This window comes from Haemaphysalis longicornis, unplaced genomic scaffold, assembly GCF_048455015.1.
Source record: "Haemaphysalis longicornis isolate Haplotype H1 unplaced genomic scaffold, Haemaphysalis longicornis Haplotype H1 scaffold_3, whole genome shotgun sequence".
Taxonomy (NCBI): domain Eukaryota; kingdom Metazoa; phylum Arthropoda; class Arachnida; order Ixodida; family Ixodidae; genus Haemaphysalis; species Haemaphysalis longicornis.
In genome coordinates, this window is record NW_027526335.1 from 202257545 (window position 1) to 202280270 (window position 22726).

The 22726-nt window shown below is 46.2% G+C and overlaps 1 pseudogene; it reads right to left on the bottom strand.

The window, feature by feature from the left end:
* Positions 1 to 8080: 8080 nt before the first annotated feature.
* Positions 8081 to 8533, bottom strand: LOC144175648 (Y-box-binding protein 1 pseudogene; annotated as a pseudogene).
* Between the last annotated feature and the right edge of the window lie 14193 nt (positions 8534 to 22726).

The following is a 22726-nucleotide window of genomic DNA, read 5'->3' on the forward strand; positions in this document are numbered from 1 at the left end:
ATCACCCGATTAATCATGGGAATTTGGTCCATTGTTGAATAGCCTTTACGAATTTCTGCTTGTTCACTAGGTTGTCAGAAATCTAAGGTGGCAGAAACTCTGTTAGCGATTACCTTGGTAAGTACCTTGAAGTGCTCGTCTGAAAACGGTAGAACCGGAAGTGGACGTGGAGTAGCCCGAAGAGGGAGTATAAAAATGAAATGGACTTCATATTATGCGACAACCCTGGTTTCGTCCAGGATGTGGAAGTTCTCGGAACGTTAAGGTGTAGTGACCACCATAAGGTAAGATCTCGCATTACGCTATATTTAAGGAGGGACCTTAACAAGCAAGTACGTAAGAAGCGGATCCATGAACTAACAGTAAGACGTAACGGTGGAAAATTCAGGATCACCCTGCACTGTTGAGTACCCATTCCTATACACAGCCTGCTCTCTGGGTTTTTCGAAATCCAGGCTGTCTTCTATGCAGCTAACTGTAACTTACGTAAACAGCTTGCAATCTACTGAGAGGAGGCTTATGGGCCTGTAATTCCTGATGCCATTGGGATCTCATTTGTTATGACTGATGATAACGTTGGCGTGTTTCCAGGCTGTGGGCACTTTTCAGACTGCAACTATTCAGAAAATTGCACAGCAATCTTTACCAGCCCATAAATCTTCTTTCTTCACAAGATATCCACGGCTATGCCGTCGTCACCTACAGTTTTTTCACATTTCATGCCTTTGAGAGCCCTTCCTATCCCCTCTTTAGTTAGTAGTGGGACATCGGAAGTTCACCTTGTATTCAGTAATTTCCCGTATTTTACCATCGCTGGCATACAGCCTGGTTTATACTCGTTCTGCAACCTTTATTATTGCGTCAAACGTGTGTGTATTGTCACCCTGCCAGACACTGAGTGCGTACATCTTGTTTCGGACGATGACTAGTTTTCTCTTAGTTTCTTTCAACCTTCGCCCTATTCGCGGCGTTTTCTTGATTATGGCCATATTATACGCAAGAATGTCGTTAGATTTACTTCTGGTAATTAGTTTACTTCAGTTATTCAGTTTCGAAAGGTCGGCTAATTTATTCTTACCTGCTGTACCCGACACTTCCATGTTCATACGTTTGGCGAATAGTTGCTTCATTTTCTTAGTTTGAGTTTTTTTCCTGTGTGTTTTCCTGCCACATCTGCTGCTGCTTTACTGATGACCTATGTTAGGTAGTCATTTAGCCTGCCCACACTGACCTCGTTCTGCTCGCCTAAAACCGAGAATTTGTTTCGAAGAGTTATTGACACTCTCGCCTCCGGGTCCTGGCTGACGTCATGCGGAGTTTATTAATTTGCACAAGTTTCCTCCTCTCTCTTTTGAGATACAGCCTTACCTTTCACCTGACCATCCAATGATCGATTCTCTAAATCTTAGCCCCTCTTCGTCTTGCACAATACCCGGGTTGTCACACAGAATGAAGAAAATTTCGTTTTTATTGCACCATTGCGACTTTTCCTTCTCCATTTCCTATTCTTTTGTTTGAAAAAGAAGGTGTTCACTAACATAATGTTCATGTACGAATGTCGTTAGTTCATGCAAATCCTGCCAGCGTGTGTTCTCGACTGTGGCGATTATCTATATCGAAGCTTCCCACTGACCTTTCTCCCATTTTCTTCTTACCAACTTCGCGTTACACTCTACCATTACAATCGGGAACTGTGTTGTTGCCTTCTTCATTGTTGATTCGAGGTCCTCGTAGAACCTGTTTGCAGCTTCATTATCACAGCTGGTAGTTGATACATAGGTCTGTACTATCTTTAACCTGTATGCTTATTTAGCTTGACCACATTAGCCGCGAATATTTCGGTAATGCTGAAAACTCGTTGGAGTTTTCTGCTATGGCTTTGTAGAAAAGCATAGCAAACCTTTATTACAGAAGGTGGACGCGTCGGTCAGTAGGGGAAGAAAGGTGGGGGGGGAGAGTTTAAAGGTTACATTCGGCGGTGGACACCTGAAGAGTGGGCGAACATCCACAGAGAAATCTCTGTAGAATAAAACATTTACCCGTGTTCTACCTTCTCCTGGGGTTCACTGTAGTGCACAATATCCCCACTCTTGCGCTACATGAAGCCCCCTCCTCTCGTGCTAACTTCACTTAACCCTGTAATATCCAACTTGCTGTCTGAGAGCCTGTCTAGTAGTGAACGTAAGCTTCCTTTGCTAATCCGGTCGCATGAGTTGAATGTCGCTTGAATCAAATTTCAATGGCGGCTTGTACGGACAAAGAGGTTCATTTACGCTCCCTTCTGTATCGCTGTCAGCATCAGCGTGGCTGTAAACGTCAGAACAGCCTCAGCACTTGGATAGCATAAAATCACCGTCTCTTTTTGGAAAATATTTGGTGATAATCCACTGAAACGCAAGGAAAAATGCATGTAGGATGTGCCGGAATAAAAGTTAGAAATATTTGAACACAGGGCGAGATTTTTGTTGACGATGGGGAGGCCAAGCAGAAACCTTTTTAATCCCATCCCTTCTAGAAGATTGAGGTCCTGAGTCAACTAAATTTTTTCTCTTGCTGACGGTGTTGGCGGTATTCAAAGGGCTATTATTTCTTTCTAACAGAGGTCCCATGCCGCACCCTTAGCGTAGAGAGAAAAAAATGACCGAATGTGAATACGGTGCAACTTATTCCGATATGCCTATAAGATGTTCGGCTTACCTTCCCCCTGCTCCCTCCTCGCCCAATGGGAGTTCTCCGGTAGCTTTTTATGGGAGTTCTTTGGCAGCTATGATTTTATACAAGACGCGAAACTCAGCACGCCACACAAACAGCTGGCGTGGTGGGCTGCACCTAGAAGCCAATAAAGTGTCTTGGAATAGGGTACAACACCGACCAAAAGCTATCCATCTCCGCTATCCGTAAGGCTGGAAAGAGGGTATTGTCACCCGGCAGAAACGGACTATGATAGATTAAAAGCAGACAACATGTTGAGCCTGGGACTCCCTTGTACTATGTTGCTGATGGTATATTCCCAGCCATGGAGTCAAAATCGGCAGTACATTTCCAGTGTTCGAGACATCGCATCCAAGTTCCACTTAATAACGTTAGCGCTTCGGCCAATGATAAAAAACGGGAATTTCATACTGTTACATAAATGCAGCATCACATTCGGATCAGAGACGGATATGTAACACCCATGCAGCCCACCTAGTGGTTCTGCAGTTGCAAGTGTACTCACGCGGATGGAATACCTCGCCCAAGAACATCGCGAAACGTCTGATATATTTGGAAACAAGACCTAGTCTTTTGAGGCTTTAAAAAACTATATGACTTTTTGTTCGGAAATGAAAGATGCAGATGTTGAGAAAGTTCTGCCTGCGGGCAGTCTGCAGAGGCGTTTCTGTTCTGGACGTCAGGCTCATACGATCTTTACTTGCCTTCCAATACGCGCATTCAACCACCTAAATTTTTTTATCATTCACCTCCACTGTGTGGTATAATTAGTCTACAATCTCCTACTTCATCCTAAACCGAAACGGGACCTATATTGCTTCAAACGCGAATAAAAACAATAGTGAAGCTCACACTAACTCGTAACCCTTGAACATAAGCAAGCTATATAGTGTACAATCTCCTACTTCATCCTAAACCGAAACGGGACCTATATTGCTTCAAACGCGAATAAAAACAATAGTGAAGCCCATACTGACTCGTAACCCTTGAACATAAGGAAGCTATACACAACCTTCACGAGCATCACAAGGTTCAATTCCACGATTGCAGTCAATTTGTTGCTTCTTTGCTACCAAAACGATCTTTCGTCCATCGTGGTTGCTATAAGTGTGAGCTTCTTTTGTTTTTTCCGAAGTGATAATCATTAAAAATCACTACGGCAGGGCATACGCCCGGACGTGTTTTTTTCGTTGCGAGCAAGTGTTCCGACAATTTCGGCGAACGCTGCAGTGTTTCTTTGCCAATCTTGGCCAATCTCAATAAGTGAGTATGCTGGCATGAAAAACGTTCACCGAGAAATCTGTGCGCCGGCTCAAAGCACGCACACACGAGCACTCGGCATTTTTTTTATATACCACGTGGTCGACGCAATGATGGTGAATTGCCCTAGGTAGGTAAGTTTGGCTTGAAAAATGGGCGCCTGGGACGGTGAGCGGTCATCGCGAGGCACGCACACATGAGCGCTAGGCATTTTCTTGGTGTTGGTATTTGCCCGGCGATCGTCGCGGGGCCCGCGCACACAAGCGGGCGCTCGTCATTAATAGATGCGGAGCATCTCATGCTCGGGGCTGCGTCCCTCCCTCCCGTGTTGTCCGCCCTCTACACTCTACTCCGCATGCGCGTCTCTTCAGCCCCGTCAGCGTTTGGGCTGACGCCAGCGCAGTCCACTATAAAAAGAAATAGTTAGGCGGAGCCCGGTTTCGATCCCACGACTCTCGGGCCGCAACGGGAGGTACGTGGCGCTTTTCCCACTGCGCTGCAAACCGAGACGGGATCATGTGCTAGGAACGCGCAATATGTCGTTCACTCGTTCAAACTACGTCAAGAAGCTACGGATACAACGAAGGCACGCGAAGCTGCACTTCAACGGAAACGACGAACTGAAAACTAATGAGACCTTCAGTCTACCCCATGGCGGCTTCACATACTACTCAGGGTTCCTGTACTGGAACATCGTGTAATTTGTTTGGTATTTTTACGGCTGACACTAAAACTATGACTTGCTAAACTGCCTCGTTCTCAACACGGGACCCCGCCCCAGCGAAGAACTTCCGACTTCCGGGGACCGACGCAGCGTTGCACATATCTGCCGGAAGTTCCGTTTGGTGCCGTGGGCTTCATGGCGCTCTCTGGGCGCTGTCTGGTGCCTATTCCTCATGACAAAAGTAAACAGCAAAAATGACTAATCGTAAGCACACACTACAGCTAAGCGCTTTGCTGCTAGGTTTTATTCGCAAGCCGTAAATGCCTTCCGCAGAAAAGCAATTGCGATGGGGTGAACGGTCCCATCTACCAACGCTAAGTTGAAACATTAAACAGCGTCGAACTTCATTTCGAGTACGCAGGGACACATTCAAAGTCGGAGACTTTCCTGACGGATTTCTAGACGATTTTAACATCAAACTGTTGCAGGCGCAATCTCCACCGCCCTTCTCTGCCGTAGAGGTCCTTCGAAATGTTGAGCCAATATAGCACATAATGGTCTGTCACAACCTTGAGTGCACTACTATATACGTATGAGCGAAATTTTGGAATGCCCCATATAATTGGTAGGCAATGCTTCTCGGAGGCTGAGTGGTTTTTCTCTTCCTTCGACAGACCACGGCTGACAAAGGCGATTACTTTTTCCCAAGCGTTTTACTTTTGGATGAGGTCGACACCAAGGCCCATATCACTGGCGCCCGTGCGGATTTGCGTTTCTGCGTTTTCGCCGAAATAAGCCAGCACGGGCGGGTTTTGCAGGCGTTGTTGAAGCTCACACACTGCTTTTTCATGGGTGTTTTCCCAGCTGAAAGGGGGGCTATCTTTCGTCAAACGCGTTAGTGGCTCTGCAATGCGTGCGAAATTTGCGACGAAGCGTCGGTAATATGCTCACAGGCTGAGAAATCTTCGCACGCCCTTTTTGTCTCTCGGTCATGGCAAGTTTGCTATGGCTGAAGTCTTCGCTGGGTCACTCAGCACTCCTTCGGCGTTGACGACGTGGCCCAAAAAATTGAGTTCCTCGTACGCGAAGCGGCACTTTTGAGGCTTCAGCGTTAACCCCGACATGCGAACAGCCTCAAGTACAGACTCCAATCTTGCAAGGTGTTCGTCGAAATACCGGGTAAATACGGCAACATCGTCCAGGTATACGAGACAGGTTTGCCACTTCAGGCCAACTAACACGGTTTTCATGACTCTTTGAAGGTTGCGTAGCCACAAGCTAGACGTCCTTAGCCACAACCTAGACATCCTAGAGCCAGACGTGCTAAAGCCAGTAAAAAAAAAAAACGTTCCTGCGATATCATCGCGTACTACAAGGCACTATCATTCCGCTAAGTTCACGCCTATCTCGGTGCGCACTAACACTTTGAAGTATTCCTTTTTTCCCAGGACTATAACCGACTGGAACAATCTCCCCCCTGAAGTTCTTTCTTCCATTAGCATGTTGAAATATATTGATGAAATGTTTGATTTCTAAAAAAATTTGAATTTTCACATGTGTACCTAATACGTTGGTACTGCCTTGTTCACACGTTTTCTTTAAACCGTTAGAAATTGTGTAACTGGTCTTAACACAATGTAACAGCACCACTCCTGCTTACGCCCATTCGTGGCCCGCAGTATCGTTTAAATAAATAAAATAACGCCTTACCCACAATCTAGACGTCCTAAAGACAGTACGTAAACCCACTCGCTGGTACTTACGGATCACGACAAGGAGTATGTCTTAAGTTATAATTTGTATTTACGAGGAGCGATTTCATCCAGGTCTTGCGAATAAGTAATATTTATTTCGAACATTCACGATGAAACATTGAGCTAACTTATCAAATAAATGAAAATCACAATTGGTCCCGGATAAATTATTTTTGCCAAATCGTATTCACATAGTCTTCGCTGTTTTAACAAGACTTGTGCAGTAGCCCAACATTTATGAGGGCGTATTTAAATTTATGCACATTATGCAAAAGTATTTTTGCAATAAGAGTTACGGCAGTCGATACACCAAGAAAATCTTTTTTTGTTACCCTGCTCCTTCATTTTGGTAAAAAAAAGGTTACGGCCGGAAAGGCGCGTTTTTGGCGTGTTTTCACCACAGGCATAGCTATGCTAGCGCTTGTTGAGTTAAAAATCGCAAATATAAAAGATAAAAAGCGTGGATTTCACTTTAGAAGGGCATGAAAGCTTGACAAAAAAAAAAAAAAAAAACTGGTGTGGCCGCAGAATGCCAAAACACACTTTTTTTCAGAAAAGCGCGATGCCAAAGAAGCAGCTGCAGTAGCGTAGCACACGGCACGGAGACGCGTCTTGAACACGTGATTTCAGCCGCTTATAACTTCGGTTAAAACAAAATGATGCAGCATGTTTTCCATATTAGTGTTCACCCTCGTAAGGAGTCTTGTGTCCCCAACTATTTAGGATATCGAGACGGGCTTTTTTATGGTGATTTTATTAGTTTCGCATTTTCAGAAAAACACAGAGCTAAAACATTTTTCACATATCAGTATTTTTACTAGACATGACATATGTTATAGATACATTTACAAACATCTGGTCGACATTACCTATAACTTACAACTTGGTCACAATCGCAGATATGGAAATAGGGTGCGTCAGAGTAGGCGGCAATCTAGCGTCAGGTGCGATGTTGCGATTCTTTTCGAATTTTTTGTTAGCGGGAGAACGCGAAATTTGTTTTGACCTGTTGGTAACATTATTGTGGTTTGTCTGTTGAAACAAATGTCAGTCACAACAATGAAACTTTGAAGCGCGCAAAGCCCCTATAACGTCAAGAGAGAACGACATCCGCGTCTTAGTGCATGGAATCTCAACCAACACTGCTTTATTCTCTTCTTTTACTCGCTCGCCCGCCTCGCGCTTCTCCCCGCGTCCACCTCCTCTTCCTCTTCCCCTGCTGCCCGACAGGTGTGCCGGTTCCCGCCAGGGAGATTCAACATATTCCCGCCCCCGCGCTGGGTGCACCTGCTTGTTCCGTCTCTTCCCGGCAACGCGTCGATGATGCGCCCGATTTCCCACATAAAAGCGTTGTCCTGCACGATGACAACGTCGCCAACTCGGAGCCGGGAGCGAACAGCTGGTAGAGTATGATGAGCAGAGCGAAGAAGCAGCAAGTACTCTTTTCTCCATCGCATCCATAGCTGGCTGACGAATTGACCTTGTTGGTTGAGTCGTCGTCTGAGGTCGTTGGCCGTGATGATCTACATGAGATGATCAGTCGTCGACGGCAGACATACAACACGTTTCCCGACAAGGAAATGCGATGGAGTTGTAGCGCCAGGGACGGAAGCGGCCTCCAGGAGGCGGCGGCGACTGCGGTGGCCGCTGCAGCCGCTGCGAGTCCGCAGTAACGTACCCGTCGCCGTCGTCACGGGCCCCAGATACACGGCGTCGCGGCGCGCGCCACGCGTAAAAGTGGGGTTGAAAGCGGCGCCGGTCGGCGGCGTAGGGGCTTCCCGCCGTCAGGCCCGGTAACGTTCGCCGCTTCGGGGCCCTTCTCGCCGACGACGACGTCGAACTCCACCGTTTCTCCCTCGCCGAAGCTGCGCCTGATCTTTTGCGGGTTGTTGCGCGTGATGGCAGTATGGTGCACAAAGATGTCCTCGTGGGTGTCCTTGCGGTTGATGAAGCCGTAGCCATTCTTGACGTTGAACCACTTCACGGTGCCCAGCACGCGCTCGGCCAGCACGGGCTTCTTCTTGCCGGGATCGCCTATCGCGGGGGTCTTGGCGCTGACGTTGGAATCGGGTCGCCCGCACCGAGCTCTTTTAGAGTATGTTTCCTGGATGACCCAACCAAAAACTGTCTCCACGGCGCACATGCTGTCCGTTAAACGTTCGATAAGTCCTGTGACCAGCTTTCAGTAATTGTCAGAGCCCACTAAGACGCTAATAGTGGGACTCAGATCCTTGCAATCTTGAGGCTCGTCCGCGATGACCAAGTTTTGGCTACTGAGTATGAAAACTAGAGCAGGTTCCATAGGTGAACTTCTTACAGTGCATACCTCCGGAACCTCCAGAGCATCGAGGGCTACTTCTTTCGACTCGAAACGACCAGTCAGCGTGACGTTCAATTTCCGGCAGCTGTACCGACGCGAACGCTGAGAGTCGCCGAACGTGAATACCGTAAGGTCCTCAACGCCGGTGGATAGAACCTCTAGCTTGTTCGCCAAGTTGCTGCGCACAAACGTTCACTGGCTGCCGGTGTCAAAAAGAAGGCGGACCAGGACACGGTCAACAGTGCCACATGCCCATACCGTAGCCGTTTGTAGCAAGACAGACGACGTGAAATTGCCACTAGCAGAATCAGTGGTGACCGGCTCTTCTTGTGGAGTCGCCATTTGCCGATTCATGCTCCCAAAAGAGGCTGGCTGCACGGGGACCCCCGAGTTAGGCCGCGTCCACACGTCGCAGAGAACCGACAAGTGGCGTCGCGCACAATGGCGACACCAAAGCCACATGGGAAGGCAGCAGCTGCGTGCCAAGTGCCCTGGCTTGCCGCATCGGAAGCAACAACGCTTCCTTCCAAATCTTCGTCGCTTCTCTTCTCCCGACAGCTGAGCTTGGCAATCCTCGGTTCCGTGATCTGGCGCTTCGCAGAGTGGACATGCTCGCGGCTCTGACGACGATGAGCCGGTAGCCAAAGCCAGGGCGGATGGAAGCTCAGGAAAGACGTTAGCGCACGCTTGCCGCTCCACCGATGCCGCGTTCGAAGTGGTTCTTTTCTGCGTCACCTTGCTTTCCTCCCTGCTCTCCACCTTTATCTGCAGGAACCGCAGTACTCGTTTGACCTCGTCGCCTCGTGACCTTGGGGTGGTGGAGTCATCGGCTGCAGCCTTCTTCATGCGTTGCCTGTATAGCACTGCCAGATCCTCAGGCAGTGCGTGCATGAGGACGCGATGGAGGATTACTGCGTACTCCGATGCAGGAACTCCCAGGCTCTCGAGGCAACTTGTCCTAAACAGGATCTGTTTATATAGGTCACGAAGCCGCGAGACCTGCGCCGAGCTTTCGATGGGGGCAATGGCGAGGAGGCTATCAATGCGGTCATCCACGAGAACATCCGTTCTGCCAAAACGATCTGTCAGCACCTTGATCGCGACCTCGTAATTGCTTTCGGTCAGGCGTATCCACTCAACTGCCCTCTTGGCGTCCCCGCTCAGGTACGTCTTCAAATACTTAATTTTTTCTATATTAGGCAGTTCCAGATGGGTGTGAATAGTCGCCTGGAAGTGCTCCCAAAAACCTTGCCACTCACGAAGCACGCCGGAGAAGACGGGAATCTGAAGCTTCGGCAAGGCAACCCTCTGAGTAGAAGAGCGGAAGCTGCCGTGAGCCGCGGCTTCCTGGTCGAATTCGCCGTTAATGCCAGCAGAAATGCCACGTGATTAGTCGCTCGGTGGGAACACTCCTGGCTGGCCGACGTCTGTAGGCGTGACACTCTTGGTCTTCAGCATGAACTGAAGCTTGGTGATCGCGTGGCGCATTTTGTCGTGGTACTCTAACGCACCTGCTTCGTACTCCTGATCGTCAAGAAGTTCATCAAACTTCGCGTCCAGCTCGCTCAACACGGCATCCTTTTCCTCGAGGTCTTCGATGGCTGCTTGTAAGTCTGAGGCGTCCGAATCGGTATCTTGTAGGAGCTTGTTGGCCGAAGCCAAAAGACGTGTAGCGGCACCGCGAAAAACACCCCGACGACGGCGCAACTTCTACATGGTCAGCGCAGACGGATGTCGGTCGTCTCCCGTGTTTCGGCACCAGAAATCATATAACGTGAAGAGAGAACGACATCCGCGTCTTAGTGCATGGGATCTCAAACAACACTGCTTTATTCTCTTCTTTTCCTCGCTCGCTCGCCTCGCGCGTCTCCCTGCATCAACCTCCTCTTCCTGTTCCCCTGCTGCCGACAGGTGTGCCGGTTCCCGCCAGGGAGATTCAACAGCCCCAAAGTTTGAAAAAAACTTCTGTCGCCGGACATCCCGTGTCCCCCGCGCAACTTTCACAAATGTTTCCTCCCGGAGTACGCACGGTACAAGAAAACCAATTGCAGTAAAGGGCTATCAGAGCGACTTCTAAATGACTTTTAGAGCGACATGTTTGACAGTATTTTTCACTTGTAAGCATCCGCTGATGACAGGATGCAGGTTTATGTGCTTCACGGGTAGAGAGAGAAGGGTGGGGGGGGGAGGGGGCACGCGCCGATATAGGTTACATACTCTTGCTGATCACATGTCCGTTGTGTTCTCGTCAGGTTCAACGTGGCTGTCGAACAGCCCAATGTGACCGCTCCGTTGTCACCTGTGGTACTGTGGATTGCGTTGGCGCGTTGCAGAAACAGTAAGATGACTAGGGCGTGGGAGGGAAAGACAGCATCAAATTTGTGAACTGGGATAATCCTCGGGTCTCTTCCAAATTTCATTCAGGTAATTGGCTAGGAAGTATGCTCAGTCGTAAACGTGTTTTGTTTCGTGCAATCCGTGGAGGGCTACTTTGCAGGTCATCCTTCTTCACAGAGTTCAAGGGCCCAATTTTTTGTCGCCATTTATTTACCACGTCGTTTCTTCTCGTTGTGGGCCTTTTTGTAGTGAAAGGTACACTACGCTGCCTCGGGCAGTCTTTCCGGGGTGACCAGTTTTCCCATTTGAGAGCAAGAGGTCAAGCCACACCCCCTTCCTCTAGCGCCCGGCACGGAGCAGAGGCCCGATGGCGGGCTGAGATCCCGCTCACCTCTCATGTTCCTCTTGCGTCGCGCTCCTCCCAAGATAAATACGCCAAATGTTTGCTTAAATCATTTTAAATTTCCCGCGTTCCACTGCTCCAAACCGAGTGTCTCGATGCGAACGCTGCCGTACGGCGAAGACGAGCGTTCATCGAGGCGCCCTACTTCAACGTTTATAGAGCCGCGTTTCCCTACTCCATGTGCGTTGCAAGCAGAACGTGAAACCAATCTAGTGGAAGCTTGCGTAACTGTTGCCGGTTGATTTCTTAAAATGGCGCCAGAAGCTGTAGTGGCGCGGGTGACAGCAGGCGACGGCGGATTGAATTCTTTTTTTGCAGTTGATGAAGTATTTAATTTCGCAAAAGTCCAGCATATTTGATTTTTTATAAAGGAACACTGCAAATATCACTTCTGTATTGATTTGTTGTCTCATATTTGCGTTATGTCTTGTTCTTCTTCAACAATGTTGACAAGTATGAGCATTACGCCGGACATAGACGGGTATTTTTAGCTCTGACTATATAAGACTATTGCGCAGGCATTGTTTTGATTTGGCCGGGTGGCTGAATCGAGTCACAGACAGACAGACGGACAGACAGACATACAGACAGACCAAAATTTCTGGGTTTAAGTAGCCCAAGAAAGACTATCGTCTTTAAAAAGGTTTGGATATTTTTCTCCGAGTTGGAGGTGCGTGCAGGATCGGTCCCACTCGTGGCTCTGCACTACGAGTTCGTCGCCTAATGTTGCACAGAAGGGCTTGCGCGTGAATAGCCTTCTTGTAGTAGGATAGCAACAGACCACCTTTAAACTTGCAAAACGTTTATTTGTAAAAAAATTCCAAATTCTTCATATCAATACCTTTATTTGTTACCAAACAGATTGCCTTATATTTGAGGAGGAGGGAACTTTCCTCCTCACGAAATAACACTGATTACTTTTTCAGATATTGGTATAACTAGGTGAGGTTTAAAATTCTCTTTACTTACCGACACAGCTCCAAAGATTAAAAGGCCAGCCAGAAATCCCGAAACGATGTGATAGGCGACACCTGTATACCAGAGGGCCTGGTTGTAGTAATCTAAAGAACATAGAAAAAACAGTGTTACCTTGCTTCGGAACCGTTCGCATGTCAGTGGTTCTGCATATTTTTGTTGGTAGTTAAAAGTCACACTTGATTCGGGAATAAAGAAGCATATGCTCTTCAAAGGGTAACAACCATTGCGGCATGAAGAAGAATTTCAGAAACCGAGCATACCCCAGGCGGCATATGTTATGAAACGTACAGTATAAGTGTAGCGTGCGGATTGATTGTGCGTAGAAACTAATAAACATTGACCCCTGACCCACTGACAACACAACAAGAGCAGCTCGTCAAATAACAAATTTTCCGGTATTCGCTCATTTATAAACTTCCGCACTAAACTGTGTGGATTTTTTTATATTCCTTTGTTTAAGGTATTGACGAGCTCTTTGATGACTAAGTGTGGAGAATCATTTGTCCGAAATCACTTACCCTTTTCCAACGTGAACAGGCTAATGGCGGCAGAAATGTTGTACATCTGGAATGAGAATTAAAACAAGCAATGCCTTGGAACTATTTCTGGTATAACAGACATCTTTAGCGAAGAAAGCGTAAATGATAACCTCCACAAATTCCCCAACTCTAGCTTCGCGCACGCGTTTGTTGCTGCTGACTAAACTGCTCAATAAATAAACTACTGCTGTCAACATCAATAATCACATAAAAGTCGCGTCACTTTGGATTTTATGGTCATTGAAGAAACAATCTCCTGAGTTGGCCGTCCGCAAAAAAGTAACATCAAAATACCTTGAACTTAAACATTTTTGTATCAGGGCTGAACCTATCTTCAGATAAATAAGGTGATAATTCATTCTTTCTTTATGCATTCGATCTGATCATTGCTTCTTTAATTAAACTCAGAGCAGTTGAATTTGCTGACGTGCTTTGTAGGCAAATGCCTGGAGGTACAATCACTTCAATACTGCTGCATGCTATTTTCACCTTTAAAAGAGCATATTCATTCATAGACTACGAAAACGGAGAAATGTTTATCTGTCTGCATGTCTGTGTATCTCTCACTGGGTCGGTCCTTACGTACAACCGTCCCGCCAAAGTTAGAGTTTTCATGAACGGGACGCTTCCATAGGCACTACTATACTACTATATTTAGTGGTAATTTTGTACTTGGGAATTTTGCTGAGGAAACAGAAAAAAATTATGCATATTTGAAGCAGCCTATCAGTTCACAAAGGATACATGCCACGTTTCTTAATAAAATACATTTCTGGTGGGTTCAATAAACCGAATGCGCCCAGAAAAAATAAAAGCGGTCGCCCGTGACACTAGCTCTCCTGGCGGCCTTCCAAGAAGTAAAACGGCTGCAGTATCCAAAAGTTTCGGTAGATGGCGCGTGGAACGCGGTAAATGTAAATCAGATTTAGCAAATGTCTTGCGTGTTAATCGCGGGATGAGGAATGCGGGAGAGGAAGTCCAGTAGAGGTGAGCAGGCAAGAGAAGAGACGCATTTAATTGGCTGGGACGTCAGACCGCTATCGTCTTTAGACGATATTTGCAACGAAGGGAGCAGATACTCGGCCAATGGTTTCTACGCCGTCATTTTTCTTGTTATTTTTGTGCGAATTACCCCTACCGCCTTCTTATCTGCTACGCCAAGTATGCGTGTCTTCCGTCGCTTCAATTTATTCCTCTTACTTGGGTGGGGACGAGCTATTCTACGAATCTTAAGTTACCAACTCAGCTGTTCGTGAATGTTCTGATGCCTGCACATTATCGCATCAATCATCGTGATTCCTGGGCTAGTCGTGATTCCTGCCACGAAGAAAAGAGCAACAGCTACAAAACGTTTGCTTTACGCCTGGAAACGTGCAGTTAACACTTAGGGGCAGTGAATCTGGCGGCTGTTGAGATGGCCCGCGTTTAAACGTCACGCACAAGCCATCTCACGTTGTCTCTGGACTTTGCCTGAGTGGAAATAGTTTATATTTTGGACTTGGAAAAGCCATGCATTAAACATTCGAATTACCTGATGTTACAGTGCAAAACTCTTGGCGTTTGAACCATCTTTGTCTTAAAAGTGGGGCTTTTCTTTTTTTGTGGAAACCGGACCTTTAGACGCACACGCTTAGAGCTCCTTAAATTTGAACTACTGATCTATCGCCGGTGCTGTGATGTCATCTTCATTGATGGGTTTCGCGATCAACACCTCGTAAACGATAATATTACAGGACTTTTTGACCATCATAACCTCCTCCTTCAGAAAGCGCTCACTAATTACGGAAAGGCAACAGTACTGTTTTCAGGTATTACATTCTGGAACACAATACCGCTTAAAATCAAATTGCCTACTTCCTTAAGGCGCCTTTACTATACAATAAAGACTTTTTTTTTCTGATCCCGGAACTTAACGGACCAGCGTGTTGTTCGTAGTATGTAAGCAGTGTACGCCGGCAGAACAAACTACCCATCCTACCCGGTACGGTGCTTTTTCTTTTCTTCAATGATTTTGCTTTTAATTCCGTTATTCTACTATACAACCGTTATCGAATGCTGCGACAACTCTGCAAATTTCATACATTATAACGTTGTGACAGGAGGTCCCCCCGACAGTGTTTCACTTTGGGACCTCCCTCTGTATATACCAATACGTGCATTTGAATGTGAAGACTACACTTTTCCATAAATCTTCAACCTGTGAACCTTAAACGTTCCGCCATGAAACTGAAGCGGTGTCCTCGGCTTGTTGGTCGGCTTGTAGCTAATATCAAATCTCGCTTGGGAAACAACTTGTACACGTGGCCCTATTTACCGCCGACGCAAAGAAGCCTAAATATTTTCTAACCTGTCTCCTGGGCATGCCATCGTCCTGAAGACGTTTTTTTATGAGTCATTTTGTATAAATAGGGCACTATAATTTTTATTGCATAAGTAGCCGTGCTCGTAAGGCTACTTTTTACACACCGGCGGTATGTTCTGATTGATATGGATAATATGTAATTGTGGGGTAATGTAAGCAACAAATTATGCTAAGCAGAAGGTAAAAATAAACTTGCCTCTTTTTGTATTTTTATACTTCAATACATACGCAGAGATATTGAAATGTAAAATATTACGAAAAAGCTCAATGTTGGAAACTTCTAGTATTACGAAGGCAGAAGTTGGAAAAATGTGCAGGAGGTCGTAAAAAAGAATTTGTTCATTGTTCTGAGTACGTTTCAGGTGGTGCATAGCAGTTATTACCAGGCAACAGGCTCCCAGAATCATGATGTGCCCCACGGTTGTGCACATGCACATCTTGTCTTGCTAGCAGTTCAACGTCGCCGTCTGAAAACATAGAACACCATTTTCTTAGGAAAAAACAGTAGTATATATTTTGCAGGTGCACCAAACGTACTGTACTGCACGCAACTGAACTATGAATAGAGCTAGAGATCCTAAGGAATAATTTATTGAATTATTTTGCTCATAACAGGTTCAGCGATCAGGCATCCGCAAATAATTCTGTGCGGTTTCCTTCAAAGAGAATAACTCTTGTAAGTGTACAAAATATGCTCTTTGTGTTAATAGTACGAACCTCTACAAGAACGCCTTTGTGGAGTACAAAAAAGTTATACTGCCATTACTGTTTACATTGCGAAAACCCAGTGCTTTCTTCATTTAAGGTGATGTCCGCTAATAAATTCAGTGATGTTTGGGCTACCAAAGCGTCTTTCTACTACAATAGAATGAATCTACAAACGTGTTAACGTATAAAACATTTTGCTTTGTCCTCTTGGTGTTGTACATGGAATTTGTGCCCAACTAGCTATCGGTACAAGTGCTCCTGCTTGCCCCTTTGGAACTTGCCTAAGTGGTCAGCATACCTGCTGCAAGCGACCAACGATGAAATGTCCGAGGGTACCAAATTTAGTGCCTTGTTAACAGCGTCAAGCGGCCCCAAGCTGATTAAAGAAGAAACCGCTACCCCTGGTAGATATTCTGCGGGTTAGATGCATTATTTAGTGATTTATGTATTCAGGATACCTTACCGCGCGTGCTAAGAAGAGTGAGGAGGAACACAACATTACGAGTCGAGGTAAGAACGACACAGGGGAAAGAGAAACCAAAAAATTACCATTATGCAGAAAATAACCTCAACAACATATCAAACTCAGCCCACCTAGAGAGACTACCAAAAATGCAGATTCTAAAGTAACCCCTTGCACATGTCATGTGGCAAGTTCTCAAGTGCTTGCGGGTGACCTACTACGAAATGCGGAAGGACAAGTGCAGGTGCCCCCAAAGAAAACAGAGCATGGCTTCGTGAATTTAAAATAATTTTTGTTTTATGCGACTGCCAGCAGAAATTAAATACGATTTCATTCTAGAATTACTTTTTTGAAAACGTACTTGGAGGTTGCTGCCTAGGCACATGGCGGAGAAGTCCCCTCAAAATTTCCAACCCCTGCTTCGTTTATTTTTGGGAGCACCTGTACGTTTGCATAGCGTGATGCATTGCAAATGACAACACAGCTGAGACTAAGCCTGATTAAATAACGCCAATTAATAACACTTGCGTGTTTGAATTTGGGTGAAGTTTGAAATAATTCGTGCGGTAATTTTCCGGTCGTGTGATATTGCCAACGACAGCGCGTTTCACTTAAAAGGGTCTTGCAGTGGCCATGCAAATTGGTTCAGGTTAAAACAAGTAGCCTTCAGAAACTTACTCTGCTCCCAACCACCCACAAGACACGATTTCGAACTTCAAGAGCCCAAGAAATATTCCAAGTTTGCATATTTTGCGCTAAACTGACGTGCTTTATCGCGTGTTAACGGCATGTTAGCGTTCAATTCGTACGATCAAAGGTAATTAAACACCTTAAAGTAATTGGCCAATCACGTTTCCTGGCAACGGCTTAGATCAGCGGCAGCCGCTTGGGCAGAACTCAATCTGCAATGTCATAGAGAAATCGCCCCAAATTGGCTATGGAGTCGGCGCTGCTCCACATTTTTTCACTAAAAGCTTCGTTACATATTTCCCGTCTGAAACATCGGTGTCCTTACCATCAGCACAAAGCAGTTCTTTTAAAAATCCGAAGTTGGATTTTCCCTTTAGGGCCACTTTAGGCGGCATCACGACTTTGTAACCGTACTTTCCGTTGCCTCTTTAAAACGGGTGCTATTTGCGAATAGGCGCTGTAGCGAATTAGCGAATTAGCGTTGTCATGTGCGTTTCCTCCCCCTTCGACGTGTCTCAAGCGCTATTTTATCATGTATCAGCACCAGCTAGCCCAACTGCCAATTTTGCTGATTTCTTTTAATGCACGTTCCTCCACCTCATAACGGAAATATTAAAAGCCAGTCCCCTAAAATGAAGCCCTAGCCTGAGCCCGGCCCGCGCTATTAATCACGGCCTGGGTCTCGCCCGTCCCGGGACCACCGATCAACCATTTAGGGCGGCCGGGCCCAGCCTGGGGGTCCGGCCGGGTACGGGCTTTCGGGTGAGCCCTGGCCCATGCTGGGCTACAGCTCTGAATCCCGTAGGAATGTACTCAAGCCAGGGATGCAGCACATTATAGCGCTCGGAAGAGAAATAGAACACAATATATGGTATCCCAAAGCAAAGAGAATGTGATTTTTCGTGTAAAACAATAGCACAAATATGATGTAGCTCACCGTACAACGTGAAGACGGGCTCGCAATACCGCTTTCTTCGTCTTCGTCACCCATTACGCAATGGGTGCGCGAAGCCTAAAATTACCATAGAAAGAGCGAAAACACTATGATTAAAAAAAAGTTCTCGAGATGTACTTGTAATTTTCGCAAAATAGTACAGGACGAAAAAAAAACGTAATTTTAAGTTGGTGAGACTGCTTGGCGTATAGCGACGTGATTAGAAATAAAATAACTCTGACCAGCCAATCCCTGCATCGGTGCTTGTCTCACTGCGGTTGCCGATGCAATTACGTAAGCGACAATTTTTAACCGCATGACGCTTTTGAGTTTTTAAGTAAAATTGCTGCGAATAGATCTATTTCAAGAAGAAATATCGCCTTTTACTACAAGTAAGCCAGGCTGTAGTCGCTCACGTAACTAATTCTTGTACAATATTGAGATTATCAGATAATCTTTGAGATAATATTGAGATAATCTTTGAGAATCAACCCAAGGAGTATTCAACATAACATCACGTAAAGGTTTTACACAAGGCAGATTTGCATGAATACGGGTTGCTTCGCAATTTATTACTTTTATCAAAATATGTTCGGGTTTTCTAAACCAAGTTTGAAATCTCCCCTGATTAAGCAAAAAATGGGGTCAATAAAATTACACCCATCTTCCGCGAGGGAACCCTGGAGGGATGCGACGCATCGGGGGGTTCAATTGGTGTTTCGGTTGGGTTGATTCTCTAAATCGCGTGAAACGTGTTGTGAACGCGTATGATGCATTTCCATCACATGCGGGTGTTGCTATAAGCGGGACGATGGGCGTAATTGTTGTGTCACACCACTCACTGAAAGGACCGTCGCTTCCATCACATCTTCATCGGAAGAATCAAGTCAAGCACGAAGTAGTCAAGCACGAAGTAGTCAAAGCAAGGTCTCGTCAGTGAGACAGCGAGTGCTTGACTGAACCATCGCGATACCCGCTTTATATTCACAGCGATTGAAGGAGTGGAGACAACGGAGGAGAGTCGCGCATGCGCGAATTTGCGCGCACCGGAGCAGTTAACGCAGCGAAGCACGCGCCAAAGAAGCGCGCCAGCTGTGGTATGCTAATAAGCCGGAGTGAGAGTATTGCACACAGCTGTGGGAGAGAAGAACGGAGGAGGGATGCGGATGGACGCCGCGACGACGACGCAGGAGGGACAAGCCCGAGAGCAAGAGATGCGTCGCATCTAAAAAAACTGGCCCATCTCTCCTAACGCGGAATCTGGGGAAGAGCGGAGCATGCAGTGGTTATGTGCATTCTTTGCTCCTTGGCGTTATTGCCAACGGACATAAAACCGCTGGGGGGGGGGGGGGAGCGGAGGGGTTGAAGAGAGATACAGCTTTGCTGATAAAGACTGTTGTCTATGAAGCACGAAGCTCTCTAGCGCGAGGCGTAAACGCGTGTCCCGGTGTTTTTTTAATATGTGTTACGAAGCGCTCCACCGCGATTCGAAAACGAGTGTCCTGGTGATTTCTTAGAACGCGTTACGTTCCAGCGGGAGGCGTTAACGAGTTTTTTGGTGTTTTAGTACCGTGACTATAAGAGCCGACAATTACAGCGACGGCCGGAGACACCAACAGCCTCAGCACTTAAGGGGCTTCGCTCCCAAAAAGGATAAGAGGGTTGGAGAATATTTCCAAACGGGAGTAGTTTCTACTCGAGTGTTTTTATGGCACTCTGCGGATATCCCTGCGTTAATTATATGATGGTGGTTTACGTGGGGGAATGGCCAAGACCGATTGAGGTAGCATGAAAATGAAGAATAATCATCACCTTGATGAGCTGTGCCAAGGAGCCAATGGTGCTCGCCTACCGAAGTTGCTCGGTGGCTTCTCTGTGGCCAGTGACTACCTGATGAAGACCCTTAGAGAGCATCCAGCATAGTCCCTCAGTACCTTAATAAAGTTTTTTGTCTGTCTGTCTGTCTCTCTGTGCCTGTCTGTCTGCCTGCCTACCTGCCTACCTGTTTGTCTGTCTGTCTGTCTGTCTGTCTGTGTGTCTGTCTGTCTGTCTGTCTGTCTGTGTGTCTGTCTGTCTGTCTGTCTGTCTGTCTGTCTGTCTGTCTGTCTGCAGTTGGTACCTGCAGGAACTGTGGTTTCTCTGCAACACAGGTTACGTGCTGCTTCCGTGCATATAATGGTGGTTGCGAGACAAAGGAGTGTTTTAATGAGTCAAATCCACATAGGCCGAGTTTGAAGAAAAAGAGACAGCATTTACCCTACCTAAATACAACACTGTAAAATCGTTTTCATGATATTGTGTAACTGAAAGCTAGGGGGAGCTTACAGCCACAAGTACATCAAATGTATGCAGCACATTTGACCAATATAAAAATGATAACCTTGTATGTGGCTCGTGCTGAATGGAAACAGAAAATCTGTTGCAGCATTCGTAGGAAAACTTCACTGAAACTGACTTTCAAAATGGTACGACGATGCTTCAGTGGAAAAGTCATTAAACATGTTCAAAAGGACCTCGAGAACACTAGAGCTATACACGAAAAGCAGGTGAGGCTTCTTGTGAGCATCGGAACCTACGGTTGAATTCGTTGCCAGGAATATTTTCTTGGGAACGCCGTAAGACACTCAGAACTAAGGAAGCTCTTCATTGTTTTTCATTGAATTTGGTTATTTGGTTGATTGCCACAGACAATGCCATATACCAACGCGGGCGATTTTGGACAAATAGCTTTGTACCTACTCAGGATGTGAGCTATATTATTTTCATACCTCGGCAAAGTTGGCGCAGCTCACTCAAACTCACTCACAATTTTTTTTTCGAATCACCGCTCATTAAAACTCAGACTCAATGCTGAGCAGCACATCTACGCTCACTCAAACTCAAACTCACATTGAGCGCAAAACTCAGAACTCACTCGGACTCAAAACTCAAAATGTAATGTACTCAAACTCAAAATGTAATCAACACTCAAAATGTACTCAAACTTAAAATGTACTCAAACTCAATATGGACTCAAAACTCAAAATGTACTCAAAGTGTACTCAAACTCAAAATGGACTCAAAAATCAAAATGTACTCACTCAAAATGGACTCAAAACTCAAAATGGACTCACAACTCAAAATGTACTCAAAACTCAAAATGGACTCAAAACTCAAAATGTACTCAAAACTCAAACTGAACTCAGAACTCAAAATGGGGTGAGAACTCAAAATGAATTCAGAAATAAAAATGGCCTCACTGAGATTGAGACAGTGAGAGAGTGACAGTGTGAGTGAGAGTGTGAGTGAGAGTGAGTGAGAGTGTGAGTGTGAGTGAAAGTGAGAGTGGGAGTATGGGTGTGAGTGAGAGTGTGAGTGTGTGACTGAGAGTAAGAGTGTGAGTGTGAGTTGAGTGGGACTGCGAGTGTGAATAAGAGTGTGAGTGAGAGTGAGAGTGAGAGCGAGAGTGTGAGTGAGAGTATGAGTGTGCCTCTGAGTGAGAGTGAGAATGTGAGTGTGAGTGAGAGCGTGAGTGAGAGTGAGAGTGAGAGTGAGACTATGAGTGAGAGTATGAGTGTGAGTGAGTGAGAGTGAGAGTGTGAGTGAGAGTAAGAGTGAGAGGGTGAAAGTGAGTGTGAGTGAGTGAGAGTGTGAGTGAGAGTGTGAGTGTGAGTTTGAGCGAGAGTGAGAGTGAGAGTGTGAGTAAGAGTGAGAGTGTGAGTGTGAGTGAGTGAGAGTGTGAGAGTGAGAGCGAGAGCAAGAGTGTGAGTGAGAGAGTGAGAGTGAGTGCAAGAGTTTCAGTGTGAGTGAATGTGAGTGTGAGTGAGTGAGAGTGAGAGTGTGAGAGTGAGAGCGTGAGTGAGAGTCTGAGTGTGAGTGTGTGAGTGTGAGTGTGAGAGTGAGTGTGAGTGAGAGTGTGAGTGTGAGTGTGAGTGAGAGTGAGAGTGAGAGTGTGCGTGGAGTGACAGTGAGAGTGTGAGTGTGAGTGTGTGAGAGTGAGAGTAGGAGTGTGAGTGAAAGTGAGAGTGAGAGTATGAGTGTGAGTGAGTGTGAGTGATAGTAAGAGTAAGACTGAGAGTGTGAGTGTGAGAGTGAGAGTGTGAGTGTAAGTGAGAGTAAGAGTGTGAGTGTGAGAGTGTGAGTTGAGTGAGAGTGAGAGTGAGAGTGAGAGTGTGAGTGGAGTGACAGTGACAGCGAGAGTGTGAGTGTGAGTGTGTGTGAGAGTGTGAGTGTGAGTCTGAGTGAGCGAAAGTGAGAGTGAGAGTGAGAGTATGAGTATGAGTGTGAGTGTATGAGTGAGAGTGTGAGTGTGAGTGTGAGTGTGAGAGTGAGAGCGAGAGCGAGAGCAAGAGTGTGAGTGTGAGAGTGAGAGTGAGTATGAGAGTGAGAGTAAGAGTGTGAGTGAGTGAGAGCGTGAGTGTGAGTGTCAGTGTGAGTGTGAGTGCGAGTCAGAGTGAGAGTGATATGAGAGTGTGAGTGGAGTGAGAGTGTCAGTGTGTGTGAGAGTGTGAGTGTGAGTGAGTGAGTGAGCGTGGGAGTGAGTGTGAGTGTGTACCTTTTGCTATATACCTGTTGCTATATCATCATAATTGTAACCAGAAAGCATTTTTATATTTGTACCAC